We start from the raw sequence: 22,014 nt of genomic DNA, 5'->3' as shown, positions 1-22,014 counted from the left end.
AGCAAGGGAAATCCAGATGTTTAAGAAGAGAATGTTATGTTTATTAAACATCACAAAACACCTCATGGATAAGACAATGGTCATCCTGAAAATAGTGAAAGGAAGAGGAATATAGGTCCAAACATCAACTTCAAATTCTTAGAGGCAGGGACTGGTGAACTCTAATTAACTTTATCTTTTTAAGCAATCCTGAGATTTGGTAAATAAAATACTACCAACATAATAAGATAAAGTATAATACTATTGTCAGCAGGTAGTAAAATTATGATAGTCTTTCTGGAGCCATGAAATATGTGGAATAATCCAATGCTAATCCAAAGATAAAATTGGCAAATATTCTACCGTAACTGATGATGGGTTTTGTATCTTTTTTAAACCTAAATTTTCTGAAGTGATGTATTCATCATCCCTTTAAATAATGATTTTTAGCTTTGGTTTGTGACTTTGAAAGACCATCTGAGAACTATTACTATATTTCTTAGCAAATGCAAAGATAAAGTGATTTGACCAATAAGTAGTGATTTTTTTTTAAGATTTATTTATTTATTTATTTATTTATTTATTTATTCATTCATGATAGACATAGAGAGAGAGAGAGAGAGAGAGGCAGAGACACAGGAGGAGGGAGAAGCAGGCTCCATCCAGGGAGCCCGACGTGGGACCCGATCCCAGGACTCCAGCCAAGATCGCCCCCGGGGCCAAAGGCTGGCGCCAAACCGCTGAGCCACCCAGGGATCCCATAAGTAGTGATTTTAAATCAATATGAAAAATTAATATTATTTACATTATAATTATTTAAAATATAATAATGAAATAAAACCATAATATAATTAATTTGGAAGCCTGGGTTTCTAAAAATTGCCTAATAAATTCCTACAAATACAGTTCTCATCTAGATTTAAAGTTCAACAAATGATTTGAATTCTGTGAACATCACCATTATAAAAATCAATTTAGAGTTTTAATAATATCATGAAATATCCAAATAGGCAATTAAGAGATGAGGTAGTTTATTAACTAGATAAACTATATAGGACAAGGGAGTTAGTTACTGAGGCCTCTTTTCTCGGTTCTCACTGATTTTAATACTAGATTAAACAACACTGAACCTGTGAACCTAGTCAGCATATGAATCTTACTTCCTCTTTTTTCGTAAATCTCATTTTTAATATTAAAAAAATACCTTTTTTGGTCATACTAAAACTTTTTTTGTATAATTTAAGTAATTTTTCATTCTTAATTCTATTACCCCTATAGTTATTATAATGTCGATATGTGCTCTTATAGTTTTTACAATTTGTATCCAATAAAGTCTTCTAGCACTTGATTGTGCATTTATATACATACTTATCTAAATTTCTCTTTGGGGATGATAAAAAGTTTATAATCAAGATGAAATAAATAATTGCCTTTTCATTTCTATCCATTACAGGTCTTATTTTCTAGTATTGTGGATTTCCAAAATGGGGAACTTGTAAACTTTAAAGCAACGCTGGTATTAATGGTAATGATGACATGTCCTGAATCACAGTGTGCATTGGAGTCCTGATATTCATAGATCCTAGAGAAATGAATCTCCTCATTTAAATATCTTAAAGATATTTTTTCTTAGTTTGTCACTCAGACATATTTTTGTTATTGTCAAGTAACTGATGAGAAAGTTATGATATGTATGGTTTAAAGAGAAAATATTATGTTAGAAGTTACTATACACCAAGCAATTTTGCTGTGATTTTTCTTAAGAAATACCTTAACTTAGTTTCTGATCTTATTGTCAAAAAACGTCTATTAACAGCCTAACTAGACAAAGTTTTGGGTACAGACACATCTGTAAAAAAGAACTGTGTAGACAAGTATTTATCCATGGTTTTATTAGGCGAAAGCATATAAGATTTACAGCTTTTGTGGGTCAAAAATAGTTGAGAACCAACAATTTTGGATGGCCCAGCCTAATTAAATTATAATTAAAGTCTGAATTATGTGCAACACTCTGAATTATGTATGAGAAGTCTTCTTTCTAGTCCACCTTTAGAGACCTGTGAACTTCATTTCATATAGGCTGTCTTTACACTACAATTTGGTAGTACCAGGGATATCCTGAATCCTTAAGTCACAAAGAATCTAGAGTTCTAAAATATCTGCTTGTCCTACTTTCATGGTTTTCTTCCTGTATGATTAAAATGTGACTAATTATATGGAGAATTTAAAATTATAATTAATATGTAGCTTGAAGACTTTGTGATATTAGGCCAAATTTTCAACTCATTTTTCTCCAAATAACTGTCCCTCCTGTAAAGTCTCACTTAGTATGGTAAATTCTGCTAATAATTTCACAAGGAACAATATAAAATATCTGGAAAGGCTTATGAAGCATACTGTACCACTCCCAAGGAAACAAGGTGTTCCATTAAATTTGAGAGGCAGCATGACACACATTCCAGATTATATTCAGACCAGACATATTGTCAAAATGAATCAAGATCCATTATTCTTGTAAACTATATGATGCTGAATAACTTGATGTAATCTGACACTGGCAACAGCAAGGTTTATCTCCATTCAGCCCAGAAATCTCCTAAATAATTGCTTTCTTCACAATTCAAATAAATAGGTATACAACAAATTCTATTGCTGAGTAACCAGAAAGGAGATAGGTATAAAAGAAACTAGTTTGGGATTTAAAAACTAATAGCTCCACCATAAAATAAGAAATCTTATGTCAGAAATAATAATCTTATGTACATGAATAGGAATACATGTGTACTGCCATAGTTTTACAACTTCATTTAATATTTCTTATTGAACATTAATTTAATAACAATTAATTTAATGAGATAGAAACAATTAAAAAATGAATAAAAGTGCAATTTTATGCCATTGTGACTTAATTCTCTACCAAAGCACTTCAGAGTGGAAATTTTCAAGCACTGTTTACCTATAAACACTTGATCATTCTTGCAAACTAGATTTCTTTAGCCAAAACATGTTCTATGTAATTAGATCCATTACACCCAAGCGTTCACTTTACTTGAAACATGGACATGCATTCACAGTAATAGATCAGTGTATAATGATGAAGAGGAAGTTTTTGCTGACATGGTATTTCTGTAGGATAAAACAGGTGAGTCAGTCAGGACTATATTCTAAATTTGATCTTATAACTAAAAATGGATCTGCAAACATCATTGTAGAATGTCACAGAGAATTTTTTATATATTTATTAGTTCTACTAGAAGTTGTTCTCCCATAATAATAAATTCAAATAAAATATATGAACTCAACTTTCAAATAAAGTTTTGGGAAAGTTAGGAACTGTATTAAGCAAATAGTTTCATAGCAGAATTGATACAAATCCTTTCTCCTGCTATACAATTTAAGACAAAATTGAGTTTCAGAAATAATCTTTGGTAAATTGAGAAATGATATTGTGCAATAGATCATTTTTTAATTCAAAACAAAAATACAGCCAAACTATGCCATTTGGAGATTTTATTTTTTATTTTATATTTTTTTCCATTTTGAAAATTTATAAAGCTTTGTGGTTATTGCTTAATCAGTAAGATACAGATACTGACTATACTTCCACTCATTACTTAATTTTAGGATAACTGAAGCAAAGGAATAACTTGAACTTTAGCCTTTGTGCTTGGCTTCTAGAAGATAATTTCAAAGTTCTTGGAATGTCCTGTCTGATAATAGTGTCTTTGTTCACCTGGTGGCCTTTGACCATGTCTTATTATCTATGCTAACAGTGCAGTGGGGACCTTGGACAATTCAGTATCAGTTCAACATCTGCAAGGGTTGGAGACTAAGGTCAGTCATGCTGGGGATCAATAATGTCTATATGATTAAGCCCCAGTAAAAGTTCTGCTTCCCATAGTTCAGATGAGTTTTCTTGGTTGACAATACTTCATGCATATTGCTGCACATCTATTGCTGGGAGAAATAGATGCTGTCTGCACTCCTCCACTGGGAGAGAGCAATTGGAAGTTCTATGCCTTGGTGTCTCCTGGACCCTGCCTTATGGACTCCTGATTTTAATGTGTATCCTTTAATTACCATAGGCCCTAACAATAAGTAAAAATACCTTTCCTGAGTTCCCTGAGTCTTTCTAGGAAATTATTGAACATAAAAGTGATTTGGAGGACCTTGAAAATTGCAATTGGTGTCAGATGTCAGGGTGATCTTGAGATTCCCACACTGTACCAACAGATGTCACTTGACCTCTTAACCACACCAATTATAAATTAAAGTCATTTGCTGGGAATAATAATTTCCTTACTTCCTTTTTAGGGGATTGAGGGAAGCTGCTTACCTTCTATCAACTTCAATTTTCTCATCTGGGTAATGAGAATAAAAATACCTGTCACATAAAAATAACTGTAATAATTAAATTTTTATAAGTATGTAAATGTCCTATGAAATATGTCAGGCTGGTGGTATAGATTCAGTAAATGTTAGAAACCAGCTCTTCTTTCTGTCTGAAATAATAGACTAATTTATTAAACTTTATAATTAATTCACTTTGATTTATACTTTATACATTTAAAATATTTTCTGTCATTGAAGTTGAAAATCAATGTGTGTGTACTAAATTATATAGAAATATAACTAAAACACTTTTGTCATTTTGAATATTCTGTTTGCATAACTTTGGGATAAGTCTATGCATCTGCATGACAGCATTCTGTTGCTTTTTCTTTTGAAAGGCTTTAAAGTTATATAAAGAAAAAATATCTATAACTCTGTACAGTGCTGAGACCTGCCATGATTGTGCTGGGAGTTATTTACGGAAGATCTATTTCTTCTGTTGGGAATACATAACACAAGTTTTCCTTATTGTTCTGGACATCTCACCCACTAAACCATTCGTTTTCTCTAAGGACAGAAGTAAATAGCACAATTTGTTCTCAAAGACGACTAGCTGTTTCTGAAATGTGAGGAAGCTCATGGTAAATGGGCAGAGTGTTAGAAATAAATAAGAAAAATGGGGCAGCAGAAATAAATCTTTTATGATGCCTTCTCTCATTCATTTATATGGAAGCAGTCTTTTGCCACAGCTACAGGTGACGAGAAACAACAGAGATTGCTAGTGTGAAATATTCCTTTGAAAATAATTTTAGCATCAAAGTTATTTCATCATCAGCCTCAAAAGGCACCTACGTAAACCTCTTTAAAAAAGTGCAAACTAAAGACTGATTTACAGAGAATAATGATTTATCTACTTAACAATCCTGGGAATGTGACTTTATTATTACTGAATTTAATTTTTATGTCCTTTATTTTTTATAATAAATAATGTTATTCAGACATTAGAAATGAATGAAAGAAATATTGAATTTCCAAAAATATATAATAGTTTTCTACAACTGAGTATGACCACTTAGAAGATGTAGCTTTATTAGGTGATAGACAACAAATAGTTTTATCATCAGTTTCCCAGGGAAAAAGTTTCTTCTCACCCAGAGTAATTGGAACAAGATGAATTTCCTTCTACCTACTGCATGATCAAAAATAAGGCAAATAGCCACAACAACATAATATGGACAGGCAAAATTAGGATAGATCAGTACTTATTGAAGCTAGAGAGACTGTGGCAAATTATTTTTTCCAAACATGGCTACATTCATTTGTACACCCCCTAACATGTTCTTGTAATATAAAGCCTACTTCCTCTCCCCTTAAATATGGGTTAGGCTTTGTAACTTGCTTCTAATAAGTAAACTACAGCAGAAATGGCACTTTATGACTTTTAAGGATAGGTCATAAAAGACTATACAGCTACCACATAGTTATCTTTCTCTTGTGAGGCTCCCCCTTGGATCCTAGCCACCATGCTGTGAAGAAGCCATGTGGTACAAAGAAAGATGTGGGTTTTTTGGTGGCAACTCTGGCTGATAAATAGCTTTCAGAAATGTGAGTAAGTGAGCCTCTAATGAGTCCAACCCTCAGTCTCTGAGCCTCTAATGACAAGTGGAACAAAAATGAGCTGTTTCTCTGGAAGCCTGTTCAAATTGCAGATTCTTAAGCAAAATAAATGTCATTACTTTAAGATATTATATTTTGGCTTTTTTTAAATCTAACAGTACATAATAGGAACACTAAATTTGAGGAAAAAGTTTCAAAACAAGATTAGTCTTGTGTGCTATTCAAATAGTCAAGGCAATATAGTCAGAGGGAAATTATGATTACTTTTACTGACTTTAAGTCATGATCTTCATACATATTTGGGCATAACCGTCTTAAGTCTATAAAACCCCATATAAGTAAACAACATATACACAAGTAACTTGAAATAAAATAGTCACATATCTGATAATTATTAGGTAGCCAGTATTTTAAAATAAACGGGGCTAAATATAGCACAGCCCTAATATCTATAAGTATCTAGAATGGTGTGAAAACTGAACGTTTATTCCTTTGTGTTGACTGGTGGACTGCTTTATTTTAATAACTTGTTTTGAAAGAAGTAACTTATTTAATTGCTTTGTGTCCTTGAAAATGTGGAATATAATGTTTTCTATTCTTCATCATAATTATAGTATTTACTCTAACGTGCAAATCAGCCCTATTGTTGAAGTAATTTCAAACATTTAATGTCTCTCCTATTTTACATCAATCATGTAAACCCTAAAGGTATGATATATATGAGATAATATGACTTTTCTTCTTCAAGTGTTCTTTTTTAAATATTTGTACTAAAAACAATCACCTATTTTAATAAGGAAAGTAAGCTTGATTGTGCCTTTATATAATCATGACTTGAATCCCTTCCATAAAATTGAGAGAAATATCTATGGATGGTATAGGAAGCGAGTCTTAAATAAATGAAGATAAACCTTTTGTTACCCATTTATCCATAGGCTATCACTTTTTTGAACCACTTTTTGGTTCATTTCCCCTTTTTGTAATCTTAATAGGATACAGTTGAACAGCAGGGGCTTTTACTAATCTTATTCTAGCCTACTAAAACAAAAAATAAAGAGACAGAAGTAGTTTGATACTCTGCATACATATTTAAATCTTGCATAAAGTTCTATATCTCAGGGAGGAAGCCTCAGAAGGGCACAGTACAATTCAGTCCAGAGAACCAAACCAAACCAAACCACTTGCCTCTGTGTTCAGTAAGGGTGCATGGCATGGTGCCAGTGGTGGGCTGCCTATGTGCCAGGACATAATATCAAAGCTTGTTTTATTTTTCTTTTCCATCCCAATCCAAGAAGATTCATTTTGTAAAACATTCTGCTTACAAGCGAAAAGTTTTCATTATATTCTATTACATTTCAAGCAGAATGAACAACTTCAGAAGATTTTATTTATATAGTCCTTTAAGTTCCCTGACAAAAATAATTATAACACTAACAGTATCACTGGCTCCAAATTTAGATAAGACCTTCCAGTGAGCTCAAAATAATTTTATTTTCCTCTTGAATATCTTTAGACATTTCTGAAAAATAAGAAAAATTATTATTTTTTTCTTATTTTAAATATGGAAAAATGAAATAAAGAATTAAAATGAACTCTTGGAGGGCACATATAACAGTAAAACACAAAGATTAACTGAGAATGCTGTGTATCATGAAGAGCTGGGCTTGTGAAGAATGAACTGCTCATTTCCCATCCTAGCTTCTTCCCTGTCTCTCCCTCCCTCTTAGCCTCCCTTCCCTCACAGATGTTAAATGAATATGTACTATGTGAATACGTGAGTATGCTATGGGAATATCAAAATTATTTATCTTTGATCTATGCTTTCAAAGTGATGACTAGATTTTCAGAAAAAGGAGACTAATCATATAGCAAGTTAAGAGTTATTCTAAGAGATATGAGTGAGGTGCTGTGACACATATAGGAAAGACTCGCTAATTTGACAAGGGGCTGAAAGAAGAGCAAGAAGCAGAGAATCGGGGAAGAATGAGTGGAAGTCACGAAGAGAAGTTGATCCTCATTATTTGCTAATTTGATATTTGTAAACTGCCTACTCACTAAAATCTATTTGTAATCCCAAAATTAAAAATGATGATTTTTTGTCATTAAAGAACATGTATAGAGTGACAAAAATGTGACATGCCTGGCACCCATGTTCCCAGCCAAGGTCAAACAAGGTGATGCTCTACCTTCTAGTTGCAGCTTTCACATTGTAAACAAGTTTCTTTTTCACAGTCTATTTAGAGCCACAATTTCTACATTTTGTGCTTTTTTTGTTGGTGATTTCACTGTTTAAAATGGCCCCCCAGGCAAATGTTGAAGTGTTTTCTAGTGTACTGAAGTGCAAGAAGGCTTTGATGTGCTTCAGGAGAAAAATATGTATTTTGATTAGTTTCATTCAGGGAAAGTTATAGTCCTGTTTGTTGTAAGTATATTAAATAAAGTATTTAAACAGAAACACAAATAAAACAAGGTTATGTATTGATTAGTTGGTGAAAATGTTGTGACCCAAGGCTCACAGGGAACTAACTTTGCATTTCTCTTCAGAGCAACTGTTCAGTATTTACTAATCCGGTGTTTGCAGAGACATTATAGAATACAACTACTATGAATAACAAGAATCAACTGTGGAATCCTAGGCAATGATTAGAGAAGAGAAGAAAGGCATTCCCAGCAAAGAGAATAACCTCGACAGATCTTTTAAGTATGAGAGAGTGTTTTATATTAAGGAAATTCAGGACACACTTGCTTATTTTCTGTGGAGTTCTCCTTTTCTGTCAGACTGGGGAAGGTGTCTCTCTTACCTGGATCCTGAAGTTCCTCTTTTTCTGGATCGTTTCAAACTGTATTGTCAGTATGTCTAGGAAGCATGCTATGTTTCATCTGATATGACACTCTTATCATGAGGAAAATGAATTAGAGAAGGAATCAACATCTAGGCAAAGACAGCCAACAATAGGCTCAACAGAAGAGAGAGAAATGATATTTCATATTGCATAGTAAGTGACTGACCCAATCAAATCTTAAGCTCTTGGGAAAATTGAATGGAGGATACTTAGAGAGGAAGTGACAAAATAGGGACAAAGTAAGAGAATTGAGGTTAAAAAGCAGAGTCATGATTGTGGGGTGTCAAGGGAGTAGAAAATAAGACATATTGCCCAAAGGATGATAAAAAGCCAATTCCCCCCAATTGCTACTGGATCACTGGATTTCTTCTATATCCATTGTTTCTGGTCCATAAGGCTGAGCTGTGTTTTGCTGAGATAGCTTTATACACACACACACACACACACATATATATATTTGTATATATACATATATAATTATATAATATATACATATAATACATATAATTATTATATTAATATATGGTTATATTATATATTTGATGTCATAAAAATAAATTTAAATCAATAATCAATTACTTCTCATTCATCTGTATACTGGCTGAGCCAGTCTTTGCTCCAGGCTTTAGGTCAAGTTCAAATTTGTTCCTTTTACTTCTAATTCCAGGTTCCAAGATGAAGATTCACTAGCTTCACTAGCTAGCTTATCATAATCTTCTCAGATGGATGGAAGGAGACCAAGAAATCAAGCTGAAATACATAGCATATGTAATAATCACCATACCTAAAAGTCAAAGGTCCAGCATGTTGTAGGAACAGTATCTGAGAATGTTATATAGTTTATTAGGAGCTAAAACTGTCAACTTAAACTTATGAAATGCCAGCAAACATCATATATAAAAGTTAATTTAATAACAATATAACATTCAAATACCATTTAAAAATTGTCATCAAGGCTTTTAAAAGTCAACAATGTTTTTAAAAGTTTAAACATTTTGTTTTATTTTCCACTGTAAAAGTAAACAAACTGTATCATATGATAGCTAAATACTATCTAAAATAGTAATATGTACATCAGACAATAATAACTAGATGAATAAAGATTCAAAAGGCAATATATTATAGCACGTGAGTCATTAGGCTTTGCTAAAAGCCAAACATGTCTAACACTGTCCCACCTGATGACCTTTTTCCTTGGTATTCCCTCTACCAGGAGTCCTCTACCCAGATATCTGCATGGTTCTTTTCTTATTTCATTCAGGTCTTTGTTCAATGTCATTTTGTTAGAGGGATCTTCTCTAAAAATTTTTTTTTATGTGTTGGCAATTGAACACCAATAAAAAATAAATTTATTTTTTAAAAAAGAACCCTCTAAACCCAACATTAACAGCACAAGAAAGGGAAAAAAAAATGGATCTCTCTAATCACCTTCACTAAAATAGTGTACTTTTAGAGCTTTGCTTTCAGGAAATGTAAGTTGAATAAATGAATTGTACCTTCAAGTGTTAAATATTGATAAATTCACATTGAAAATTAGAAATCAGAAACATTGGAATGAATGTGACAATTTGTATCTCACTTTTTTCTGTGATTTCTACTTATTTCAACATTAGTTCCCTGAGCGAACTATACCTATACTAATTAATTACTCTTTTGACCAGTACTCTTCTTAATGTAAATTATTCTAATAATATTTGAATTAAGACAGATTTGCCCTCAAGGAATGTATTGCCTAAGGATAAAGAATGTATTCTAAAAAAAAAAAAAAAAAAGAATGTATTCTAGACATATTTAAATTAGCATATCAACAATTGATATGTGTTATGGGAAAATGATATGGGAAAATGTGTTAGTGTAATGTTTACCACAGTCTATGAATTAAAACCTAAGACTTTTTATTTAATAGCATTTTAAAGATATGTATTATTTTATTGCATTGTGGCTTCAAAAAATCTCTTTTTAAATTTAGTGTTAAGTTATATACATATATACATCATATATTAGACTAAATAGATATATACTATGCATTTTAACATTATTTGATTAGATTATATATAATTTCAGAAATAAGGTAAGGCTAAACATATAAGTCATTCTGCTAGTAAAAGTTAATATTTCCATTTGGCTGAATGGATTGTTAGGCTGAAATTTTGAAGATTACTGATAATTCTGTTTAATTTACTAAATATAATTACACAAAATTATAGTAATTTTTAGTAGTTAGGCCTTTGCACAAAGATTATGAAATTAGAAAAAATATATACTATCAATTGTTCATAAAAATCTATACTTCTGTGTATGTGTGCCTTTATTGCATAAGGCCAAGAGGCTCCCATGCATAATAGTATTAATCAAGAAAATGAAAGGATATGCACTGAGTGTTCAGAGTTACAATTAAGGATGGGTTCTGCCATTTAGAATCCAACTGTTATTGGTAAAGATTTGCATCAATACATACATTCATCTAGAATAAAAAGCTGAGGACACCTGAGTGGCTCAGCGGTTGAGTGTCGGCCTTCGGCCCAGGGCGTGATCCTGGAGTCCCGGGATGGAGTCTCATATCACGTTCCCTGTGAGGAGCCTGCTTCTCCCTCTGCCTATGTCTCTGCCTTCTCTCTGTGTCTCTCATTAATAAATAAATAAAACCTTAAAATAAAGAATAAAAAGTTGTAATTTTCAAGGACAGTACAATATTCAAGGTACAAGAACATCTAAAAGGAAACATAGGCATCATTATCTACAGTCAGGAAAACCATGTCTATTATTTTGCAGAACAGGTAAGTTCTTTGTTTTGTCCCTACACAGATTTTCTGCTTTCACTTTGAAAAAATTAAAATGTCCATTGAGGAAATTTTTTCATGGAACCATATATTTTCACCAGAGTAATAAGCTCTTGTTTCCTGGTAACAAGAAGGTTGCTAGACCTCTAGATGCTGTTTCCCTTTAACACTGATTTTCAGTGGGAAGGGATGCTCTCTTTCTCCAGTTATTTATCAATAATTAATAAGTTCAATGTCCAGAATTCCACTATAGTTGGACCGTTTTAGGCCAGAACCAATCACTATAGTCAATTTGAGGAAATATACCTCAAGTAAGAGCTCTGATTAATATCTGCTCTTGAAGAGCTTCTTGGATAGGCTTTTCTACTACAGTTGGCAAGAATGGGGAACCCAGTCCCAATGGTAATATGACAGAAAACACATATTTTTTTTTCTACAAGGAGCCTTTCACTTTTACATTTATAATACATGCATTTTACATTTATGTACATGTATGCATGAAATGTTCTTAAGACACATATAGAAAGAGAAAAATTATATGGAACAATATATGCATTGCTCAGAACAAAAAAATAAATTTGATATCTTCACAATGGGTTCACAATTTATATGTTCTTTTATAATGTCACTTTTTCTAGGTACTGGATTCCTTTAAGAATCAAGCCAATAAGAAGCTTATTTGGGAAAATATCACCCATTGCCTTAAAAAATAGTAAGCCAAGAGGTAAGAGTTCTAGTTTTATGCTTTTTTTCTTAATTAACATATTTTACTAAAGGAAAACATTGAATTCAGAGTTTATATAGCTAATTTTTTTAAAAAGATTTTATTCATTTATTCATGAGGAAACACAGAGAGAGAGAGGCAGAGACACAGGCAGAGGGAGAAGCAGGCTCCATGCAGGGAGCCTGACGTGGGACTCGATCCCAGGACTTGACTGATCATGCCCTGGGCCGAAGGCAGGCACCAAACCGCTGAGCCACCCAGGGATCCCCCTATATAGCTAAATCTAAGGAAGATGAAATATCTCAGAATAAATTTTTATGCTTTTGTTTGAATGCTTACACTACCTTATTTTTTTGGAACAATGATTTTGTCGCCTGTAAGACCATATATTTTGTTCTACTGAGGAAAAAAAAAATCTACTAATTATAATAGCAAAATGCCCTGACTGTTAAACACATTTTTATTTCAGAGATGTCAAATTATGAAAACAAGAGTTACTTAGAATTAAAGAAATATAATTTCATCATTTTGAGGGGAAGCTATGTGAAAATATTATACAAAGAGATAAATGAACTAACCTATTAATAAAAAACCCCACAAATGACAAATGACTCATATCAAGACTTATCTTAGACAAGAATTATTTGTTTCTAACTAAATTTTTCAGAATACTTATATGTAAGCTTTGAATATGGATAATATACTTCAACAGAAAATCAAGATTTTTCAAATAAAACTGTTATTGTTTTATATGATAATTTAAAAGGATATTTATTCTTCGAATGTTTTAATCTTATTAAATGCTATCTTTGGTAGTGTTGAAAACTAGATGGTAAAGATAATTAAAAATAAATCAGCCAGTCCATATGTTGAACAATGATTAGGGGCATATTTTAACAAGAGTATTACAACATAAAAGAATCAACATTAAATTAACATTCAAAATCTTAACATAGATTTAATGAGTGTGGAAAGGAAGAAAGCAATCCATTCTCCAAATAAACATTATATTGTGGATATTGTAGTTCTTATTTATCTCCCCTCTGGTGTTGAGCAGTCTCCAGGATATGCTCATCAAATCAAACATTAATTTAATTTATTTCAGTGAACTATATTTGCATGAATTTATTTCTTCTATTTATTTTCATTTAAGTAGTGATTGTTTAATAAAAATATTTTGTACAAGTCTGAGTGCCTTTTAACAATCATCATGGAAATAGTCAATTATACCACAAGAAGTACATTATTTTTCAAAAGCTCTTCTAAAGCTAGTTAGCAATAATACAATAAGACTCATGGAGAATTACTTTCATAATTTTGCTACCAGATGAGTGCATCAAAATTAGAACCTTAAGTAATACTCCTAATTACAGCAAAGATACAATAATCCAAATCTCTAATCAAACTGGTAGAACTAGGGAGGAAGAAAGAGCTGGTAGAAAGGAAATGAGATAGCTGCACACTTCCTTTCTCTAAAATATCTCAAATTGATTTCAGAAGACTGAAGAAGGAAATGAGAGCAGTGTTAAAAATATTGGTCCAGATGGTTCTCACTTACTCTCAATTATCCCCTTATGAAATCTTACTTTATTATAGCTATTGATACCAAACATTAGAATTGACTTTGTTAGTACACCATTGTGTTAATAATTTTCTTATCATAAAATAAGAAACATCATTATTGATATAGAAGATTTTCAGTTGCAACTTTGGTAATGTTTTAAAGTTTGACTTGTGCAATCCATTTTTTAACTTGGTTGAAAAAGTATTCATATCTGGGCACCTGAGTGGCTCAGTCTGCTAAGCAACTGACTCTTGATTTCAGCTCAGATCATGATCTCAGGGTCATGAGATCAAGCCCCATGTCTGCTCCATACCCAGTGGGGCATCTGCTTGAGATTTGCTCCCTCTCCTTCTGCCCCTCCTCCCCACTCATGCACACATATGTGCACATGCACTATCTCTCTCTCTCTCTCAAACAAATAAATAAAATCCTTTTAAAAAGATTTATTTATTTGAGGGGAGGGGAGGAGAGAGAATCTGAAGCAGGTTCGGCACTGAGCACAGAGCACAAATTAGGGCTCAGTCTCAGGACCGGGAGATCATGACCTAAGCCAAAAACAGGATTTTCACATTTAAAACTGACTAAGCCATACAGGTGCCTCAATAAATAAATCTTTAAAAAGATATTCGTATCAACATTTTAACTTTCTATGGTCAAGAAATGTTCTATAGTTTTCTTGAGTATGGATATTAAAATAAAAGAACACCAAAATGCAACTAAAACTTACCTTCCTTTTGTAAGTTCCCATCAGTAATGTAAGGACTATATGAGCTAATTACTCTTTCCTGCCTTCATATCATTCTTAATTTAAACTCTGTCTTAAGCATTCAAATGATACATTAGAGAATTCAGATGTGATTTATACATTCAAATATCTAGCATTTTATTTGGAAGGGTTAAATATTTCATGTAAAATAATAAGCAAAAATATATAAGACACAAAATAAAAGACTAAAAAATATGATAGAAAAGTAAGTGAGGCCAAATGACAAATATGCTGGAAGATAAAAGGTTCCCTGAGGAAGTAGCATGTTGACTTGGAACATGCAAGTCAACTTCCAGAATGCACATGATCATTCCTCAGATCTACCACTATAGATCCAAAGAGGTCTTCATGTGATGGTAAGATCTGTTAAGTCATGGAGCACTGAGAGGAAGTATACAGAGAACAATAAATCATTCTGAGTAGGTTTGGCTTAAGGAGGAGCAGAAGAATTCCATCCTGTATGATGCCACAGCTCCTGCAATGGTTACTTCTGTACAAATAGCAGGCTGTGGGCAGAAGGAACTGCACTGGTTTATGGGCACATTGATACATTATTAGCTTACTATGATCTCAAGTCTCTCTCCTTCTATTGATAAGAAAATTGACAAGGACTGTCCCCAGTGAAAAGGTAGAAACCAGAGATGATTTGGGGCCTGCCAACGACTTGGCATGGGCAATAGTCTTGTTGTGGGTAAAATCTATAATATTAATAATAGTTTATCATGGTTATTATGAGTTTGCAAAACAGCTGAGAAGCTCCAACATCTGGTTTTATATATATATAACCTCATCTCATTGAAAGCAAAAGATAAATAATCCTTTCAACTTTCTGTGTTGCCCCATTTTCATTTACTTTTTGGAAATGTCTGATTAGCAAGAAAAAAAATACATGACTTGACTTCTAGTTTAGTCTAGAATACAGTGCAAAGGAAGCAAGAAAAGCAAAATCAAAAGAAAAACAACAAGCAAAGCAAAAGCTTATCATATTTTTTGTCATTAGCCCAAGGAAACATGTCTACTTGTCAATCTAAATCGAGCAGTTGTCTATCTAATGCTGTCAAAATGTAGGTAGATTTCCCATTCCTGCCGGATTCAAACTCAAAAGATTGATAGTTCGCTAGCTTCGTTGTTGTTACTACTTCAGAAATGTGCCTCTTCTACTCATTTTGAAATGGAACTTTTGAGAATGAGGGGCACCTGTGTGGCTCAATGATTGAGCATCTGTCTTCGGCTTAGGACATAATCCCCGGGTCTGGGATTGAGTCCTGCAATTCCCACAGAGAGCCTGCTTCTCCCTCTGCCTATGTCTCTGCCTCTCTCTGTATCTCCCATGAATAAATAAATATTTTTTTTAAAAGAACTTTTGGGAATTTACCATCCTGAAAAAAATTTGAAAGGTAGGAAAAAGCAAAATTGTGTGTTCCTACAAAGAGAAGAGTTCTACCATCAAGGTCTAAGATTGTGTTCTCCCAGCATTAGATTCAGGGTATTGACCTTTGATACTTCAATATCGAGCTATGAATATAGTGGATGTCTAGCAAATATTACCAAGTAGATGTTAACCTGCTGGAATTCTAAGGAGATGTGGACAGCTTCAGATATATCTTGATTCCAGGTCATTGATCTTCGTTTCTAGATTCCTTGTTAGTGTTGTTCTCAGGAAAGCTCTCTGCATCATCACCAGCAAGACTAACAGTGGTAGGAAGAACAATTCCTCTATCGTTCTTACAGATCTTTTCTGAAAGTAGTTGTTTGGCAAATGTTCCAGGAATATAGATTGGTCCATTTGGTTTCAAGTGTCCATCAGCAAACCAATAACTAGGGGTGAGGATTAGAGTAATAATTAGCCAGACACAGGCAACTGACTGCATTTTGGTCTGGAATGGTAATGAGGGAAAGCTTCTCAAGTGAACCAGAAATTAATTAACTTTGTATACGTTCCTTTAATGAGGGAAAGAGATTATGGTAAATCTCACCTTTACATATCGAAAGATACAGAGAAAAAAAATTTGGAAACTATGCCAAGTGAGTGTTATAAATTCCTGACCTGCTTAAGAAATGTGATGTTGAGATTGTTTTTCTGCCTCTAAAGAATTTCCAGTCTTTCCTGTCTTGCCTCAGCTTCATCCAACATTGGAATCTGACAGAGCAGAATGCCTGTGACCAATTAGCAAATGACGTGGCACACGGCAAAGGAAATGGAGTGGTGAAAGTGATTGATGGACTACAAGGGGGAGTAAAAGGAAGAAAGTGTCCTAAATAGAAATTCCCCAGACAGTTACAAGAGTTGGTCTTTTGGGAAAACCTCAAGAGATGGTGTAATATTTAAGAAAGCTGGATCTGGAAACAAACTTCTTGAGTTCACATTCCAATTTTGCCACTGATCGTCTCCAGCACTTCAGAAAACTTAACTTCTTTTTGTTTTGGTCTCCTTATCTGCAGATGGGGCCTCTAACTTCATTTGATTGCCATGAGCAGTAATTGTGATAACAGATACAGTACTTTAAGAACAGTTTCTAGCATTGTATTAATCAGAGAATGCTGATTTCTAAACAATTCCAAAATTCCAATGGCCACTAGTAACTTAATAATTAAAGTTTATTTCTCAATTCCACTTCAATGCAGAAGGAGTAAGTGGCTTATAGAAGGTGGCTCGCTACCTCATAGGCCTCACTGGCTCAGAGTTCTATTGTGTCACTTTGCCTACCTCAGTGTCATGAAAATCCACAAACAGATGAGGCAAGAGATTGAGGATACATCCATTATCAATCTTTTATAAATGTAAGTCATTATTTTCTCTATTAGAACCAAGATCTTATGCCAATTCATTTGAGTATGGTGAAGACCCATGACTGTATTTACCAACTATAGACTATACAAGGTCTTAAACTTTTAAATCAACTCTAAAATTAAGGACAATTTTTCACGTTCTCCTGGATTTCTCGATTTGACTATATAACAGTAAAGATCAATGTTTATGAATTGTACCATCCATACCTTCCACTATCAAGGGTCGAATAAAGGAAATATACTTAGCATTTTGTGGTGGATTCCTCCTATCAGAGCTAATAAGGAAAAATATATATGTATACAGACTTCAGAGAGTGTTAAGTGCCAGTACAAAAATATGGAGATCTTGAATAATGGTAGCAAAGTGTGCAGACAGAAGAAATCTCTACCAAAGGGAGTATAGAGGAGGAAAAAGAACCCATGAGGCCTTGATAGTGAGCATCTGTGTATTTATAAGCCACTTAATTAAACTCTGGTATTTGTTGGTGCTAAGGGTTTTTATTGAGAGCACCACTGACTTTGATCAAGTAACCAACAGAAGATGCTTTTCACAATTAGAACTACATTAAAATTACAAAGCTTGAATATTGGTAATTTTAACATCCAAAATGTAGAAAAGAGTTTGTTTGGTGACACTATACTGGTATTTATATGGAAAGCCTGTACTTTAGATTATTAATGATGAGTATGGCTTATATGGCATTTCTCTTCTCCGTGTTATCTGAAGCCATATTTATGGTAAAGATCAATACTGGGTGATCATGTACAATTTCACAGATTTGGCCACATTTTCTAGAGTGTAACCTTAAGAAACCTGGATTGGCAAACATCTACTTATTTTCATCTGGTTCTTCTCTTTGGCTATTGTGATATGGATTTATCTCATCATATGAGACAGAAACTATGTAAGATTAGGACTTAGGCTTCATGTAAAGTGGGCAATATAGGCTGTTTTCCCTGAGTGGCAGTTAACTAAGGTTAAGTTCAAGGTTAAGTTCATTCAAAAAGAATGAAAAAAAAAATATGCAATGGCTTTTGTCATTTATGTTCACTCCAGGACCCAGGCTAAAAATAGGAACCGTCTCTTAAACACTGTCAATCTTGGGAAAAGAAAGAAGACTGTGGTAAGCTATACGTTGGCCTTTAACATTTCTGCATTGAAGTAATATAGGTCATCCCTGCTTACCTTTTCTTAACTGAAGCAAGTCACATGCCCAAGCTTGATATTAAAGGGTGGATATATATAATCCTCCTTTAGAATGATGAAGAAAATGATTTTGAACAATATAATCAGGACATCAGCCAGATGGTGATATTGGAGGCCCCATTCTCATATGCCCCATGGCAACAATAATTTGGCAGCCGTCCACAGATAAAGGTGGCTTGTAGGATCTTTGGGATCCAAGTAGGAGGTTATGAAGTCCTGAACGAGCCTGAGACTGAGGAGGGCGGTTTTAATGGGACTGGGAGAAGTCACGCCTGTTGGTGCCTTGGTTATCATGCTTGCTGACCTCAGCACCTCTGTGGACCCTGAAGAAACCTGTGAGCTAATACGGAAGAGCTATTGCTTTAGTCTGTTTTTAATTGAACCATTCTGTACAATAGAAGAGATCTATTAAGCTCAAGCTTAAATGATTCAAACATCTTTTCTACAAATTAAATTGACCTTTCTTGCTCAGAGATCTCAGTTTTATCTATTACTGGATGAGAGAAGAATCAGTTCACCTTCCAACTTTCTATATTTCTGTAATTTCTAGAATCCTCCTAATTTCCTTTTATCTTAATTTCCTTTTATATTTTCTCACAATTATTTTCGAAGTTCATTTCTTTCTAGTAACACTATGTCAAATGATACCCATGGCAACTTAGAAGCACTCCTTATATCTCGTTTCCCAGTCTCCTTGAGTATAGTTAAAAGCTTATTCAAGAATGTTGCCTGCCTTCCAAATTATCACAAGTGATAATTTTTAAAAAATGTTTTAGCACTGAGTAATATAAATTACTGCTCTTTCTGCCTCTAATAACAATTTCTTCACTGTCCAATATAAAGCCTGAAGCCAAACCTGTGTACATTTAATTTGAGCCACTTTTTGTCCTAATTAGTCCACATATGTAACAGAGTCATAGCTTTTTTTAATACAGAAGCTTCTCCAGACTACATAAAAGCAGTTTTCACATTGTCCTACATAAATCTATAATTCTATAGGTGGCTTGCCTGTTTTTGTTTTTGTTTTTTGTTTTTTTTTCTTCTTAGTCATGTGTCCCACAGAGTTCTTTAACACTGGGTGGTCAAGGACATGGCTTAATATCATCTTAATCCCAAACCAGAATTCCCAAGGAGATTCAGATACTAGTGAATTGTCAGTGACTCTTGGGGGGAAATATTTAAAACTATAAATACAATTTTGAAAAATGTCACTCATTTGATTCTGAAAACTTAAAATTAATTTTGGAAATATTTTAATTTCATTTTTATTCATTTATTTTAATGTTAATTTTTATTTTCAGAGAGGAAGGGAAGGCAGCTACAAAGGGAGAGGGAGAGAGAAAATCTTCAGGAGGCTCCATGCCCAGCACAGGGCTCGATGTCACAGCCCTGAGGTCACGACCTGGGCCAAGATCAAGAGCTGGGTGCTTAATCAACTGAGCCACCAGGTGCTCCTTAATTTCAATTTTATATTGAAGTTTAAAATGAGACTGTAGGAACCATCTACTCTGTTAAATAATTCATACTAAATAAGACAATTGCTTATTGTTTTAGACATTTGCAATTGTAAAGAATGCCCCACATTTTCTTCTTTTGATACTTAGAAAATATTTACCTTATCTATTCTCACTGTGTATAGTAACAGAAAAATATACCAATATTAAAACTTATTTTTCACAATAATCTTAGAGTTAGGTATCATTATTACCATTCTAGTTTGACAGATGAATAAAGTACAGAACATCTTGATGTCTTGCACAAGGATAACAGGAAGAGAATATTTTGTCTTCAGAATTCTGGAAACAAACTCTTAATTAATCCATTACATTGGACTGCTTTTTAAATATATTAATGAATACCTATTATTTTCTCATAATCATCAGAAAATTAGATAAGTGTTACTGCAAGTAACTATTATACATACTCGATAGATATTAAATTTATATCAACTACATAGCCCAACGTTTAACAGTATAATTTAGTTCTTGTTTAGTAAATGTACATTACACAAATGGATGGACCAGTGATTACAATCTGACCCAGCAAATATATTAAACATGTTTAGCATTTTTTCGTTTAACAGATAATAAATGTTCTTATATATATTTTTAAGGATTTATTTATTTTTTTAAAGATTTTATTTATTCATTAATGGTAGATATATATATATATATATATATATATATATATAGAGAGAGAGAGAGAGAGAGAGAGAGGGAAGCAGAGACACAGGCAGAGGGAGAAACTGGCCCCATTCTGGGAGCCCGACGTGGGACTCCATCCCGGGATCCCAGGATTGCGCCCTGGACCAAAGGCAGGCGCCAAACCGCTGAGCCACCCAGGGATCCCCGGATTTGTTTATTTTTTGAGGGGGGGTGGAGGAAAAGTGGGAGAGGAAGAGAGAGAATCTCAAGCACACTCCCCATGAGCTCAGAACCCCACTTGGGGCTCAATGTCACAACCCTTAGGTGATGATCTGAGCCAAAATCAAGAGTTGGGAGCTTAACTGATTGAGCCACTCAAGTGGTCCAAAATGTCCTTATATTTTGAGAAAAACTTTTTTGTTGGTAAAAGACTTGTTCGCATTAAAGTAAATGAGACATTAAAAAATGAAAATATAATTTGTTGTGAAATGAATGGGAAAAATAATTGAAAATTATCTATTGTTTTAAAAATTAATTTAAAGGTGTTTTGGAATTTACATAACTAATAGCCTCGAAATAGCTATAAATCATTTTGTTAGCCTTCTGAGAATTTAATACTTTAGACTTACTAAAATTATCATCTTATTTGTTTTACTCATCCAGTTATTTGACCGATAATGGCTTTTTTTTCAGATTGAGAAGTATCAGTGGGTGACAACAATGAATGACAGATTGATATAATGTGGAGGAACTAAATGATTTCAAGAGACTCTGCTTTGCCTTGAATCATTCATATGTGGTGCCACACTATTCAAAAATTAATGCTATTCCATAAATGAATAATGATTTAAATGTACTCAATAATTGTTAATGCACAAGCTTTTTTCCTATCATATAATCAAAAAAAATGATGCGGCTTTGGCTAGTCTCATGTTCTTTTTTAAAGTTATTCAAAATAGATACTGACAAAGAAACAAAAAAGCTATTTCTAATATACAATACATCATGTAAATTAAGTGGCAATATGCATATTTTCCAATCCTGATGTCCTGAGATTAATAAAAGGAACATTTTTAATATTAGGGTCTGTAAGGATGTTTGTCTCTGGGGAAAGCCACTGTTAAAAATGATGAAATTGATTATGTTGAATGCAATATATAATTCATACAATAAGTGATTTTAACAAGTACAAAATTAGTTCTTTCCATTGTTCAATAGAAGACAAAACTCAAATAGAAAGTCAGATCCCAATTAAGTACAATTTAAGA

At 33.3% G+C, this 22,014-nt stretch overlaps 1 long non-coding RNA gene across 2 annotated transcripts; it reads left to right on the top strand.

The window, feature by feature from the left end:
- The first annotated feature begins 5,815 nt into the window (after window positions 1-5,815).
- Window positions 5,816-19,957, top strand: LOC111093899. Of its 2 annotated transcripts, none has more exons than XR_005383583.1 (6): window positions 5,816-5,916; window positions 9,439-9,539; window positions 12,190-12,275; window positions 17,231-17,386; window positions 18,453-18,519; window positions 19,904-19,957. It is a non-coding gene; the product is annotated as an uncharacterized LOC111093899 (long non-coding RNA). The 2 variants fall into 2 exon arrangements; XR_005383582.1 differs by having other exon boundaries at window positions 9,439-10,243.
- Window positions 19,958-22,014: the final 2,057 nt, after the last annotated feature.

Source organism: Canis lupus, chromosome 34 (genome assembly GCF_011100685.1).
Source record: "Canis lupus familiaris isolate Mischka breed German Shepherd chromosome 34, alternate assembly UU_Cfam_GSD_1.0, whole genome shotgun sequence".
Lineage (NCBI taxonomy): Eukaryota > Metazoa > Chordata > Mammalia > Carnivora > Canidae > Canis > Canis lupus.
Note: the sequence above shows the minus strand (reverse complement) of the source record. Positions and strands in the feature narration are given on the sequence as shown.